Genomic DNA, 1,841 nt, shown 5'->3' on the forward strand with positions numbered 1-1,841 from the left:
ATGTTGGAATTGAGTGCATGGCCCGTGAGAAAGGCGGTGCAGAGTCAAAGATAGAGGTGCTTCCTATGCAGTCAGTGCACTCTATAACAGGTGATACGGATTCCAAGGCGATGTCCAAGATTTCTAAGGAGGTCTGTGAGTGGTGGTTGAAAGAGATGATGATAAAAGCAGTTTTGCAATGGGCCGTTGAAGAGATGCAAGATCTGCTAGATGAGAATCTAGCTTTACATGATGGGAGGGTGGGTTAGTTTAGCCGTAATATCCTCTTCAAGAATTTTAGAGGATTCCACAGTAAGTTGAAGCAGCTGATTTGTGATCTTTGTGAGACCTTTGAGCTGGATCTTCCATTGTCTCATATAGATCTTAATCCTTTGCATTTCTTCTTGGAGTTCCACAAGATTATTAAGTTTTAGAGCATCATTAATTAGTGTTTGCTAGTTTTTTCACTCCACAGTGGCTTGCTTATACCAGTCTCAAAGATCATCACTGATGTTATAGTATGTGAGCGGATCCATTGGTTCTAGATGTTGCGGATATAACGGTGGAAAAAACCTCGGCAGCTTGCAATGTATACAGGAGAACTGGGGAATCAAGTATAAACTCTAGAAATTTGAGAATAGCCTGGTTCTCCTGTTGCATCATCTTTTTGACCAGCTAAAAACGTTTTTGGAGATCAATTGCTTGTTCCACTACTATCATATCAGTCTGAGGTCCTTTACTACTGGAAGCCTGATCTTTAATCATAGCTTGCACCCTTTGATCCAGAACTCCCCTGGCAATTTTCATTTGCAGTAAGACTTCTTTTAATTGACTTCTGACGTCTTTCATACACTTATATGTCGGCTTGTTCCCAAGCAGAAGCTCTAATTCAATGGCTAGGGAATGACAGTCTACAGTAGACTGCCGCTGCCAGTGTGGATTAACCAGCTTATCCTCAGAGGTTAGTACCCATTCAGGTACTCTCTCTAGCAGCTGAATTCTGCTAGGATGCTCAGGTGGTTGAAACAATTCCTGATCATGAAAAGCGGCTGATTTCCAATGTTGGATCATTTCTCTAGCATCGACATATAGTCGCTGAAATTGTTCCTGATTAGAAAGAAGAACATCATTCTCTAGGTACCTCCTGGTTATAGGAGCTTGTTGATGTCTTAACCTCTTATTCAGTGTGATGAGATGTAATGAGTGATGCTCATCATCTTTCAAAATCTCAGTCACAGCTTTACCTTTCCCTTTCACATCTAACTGTGATGTGCCTGGTGTACTGGTGAATCTTCAGGGTGGCCTGTTCGTTGATTCAGTGTGTTGAAATAAACTCTCTTTATTCTCAATATTGTTTCAAATCTATCAGTAGCTCTCTCAGCTTTTTCTTTTTTTTTCATTCAACTGCTTAATGTCATACTCCAACTTTGACAACTTACTTTCCAATGTCTGGATTGTCCTAGCTGACTGATTTTCAAGAACACTATGCTGCAAGCATTGTGCTCTTATATCCTATTGAAACTTCTCAACTTGTTGCTCACTGCTCCTCAGTTATTCTTTCAGCTTGGTTATTTCATCAATAGACACTGATGCATCCATCATTTGTCCTAAAGCATGAACAATTGTGTTCTAGGATGACTGGATAAGTACTAAGCAGCCATCCATAACTGTTGCTGGGCAAGAGGCAACTGGCTCATAGACTGTAACATGAGCCATATATGGGGGTGTGGTAAAATCATGTTTATGCAAAACTAATCGTCCCGTTAGAGGGTCATTCTGCATTTGTTGTAATCTATCCTTTTTTGTGAGGGATAAAGCTAATTGGAGTAGCAAGTGATGGACCCTTTCTCTTATCAGTTTGA

The sequence above is a fragment of the Adiantum capillus-veneris genome, chromosome 18 (genome assembly GCF_014529385.1).
Source record: "Adiantum capillus-veneris isolate H3 chromosome 18, ASM1452938v2, whole genome shotgun sequence".
NCBI lineage: Eukaryota > Viridiplantae > Streptophyta > Polypodiopsida > Polypodiales > Pteridaceae > Adiantum > Adiantum capillus-veneris.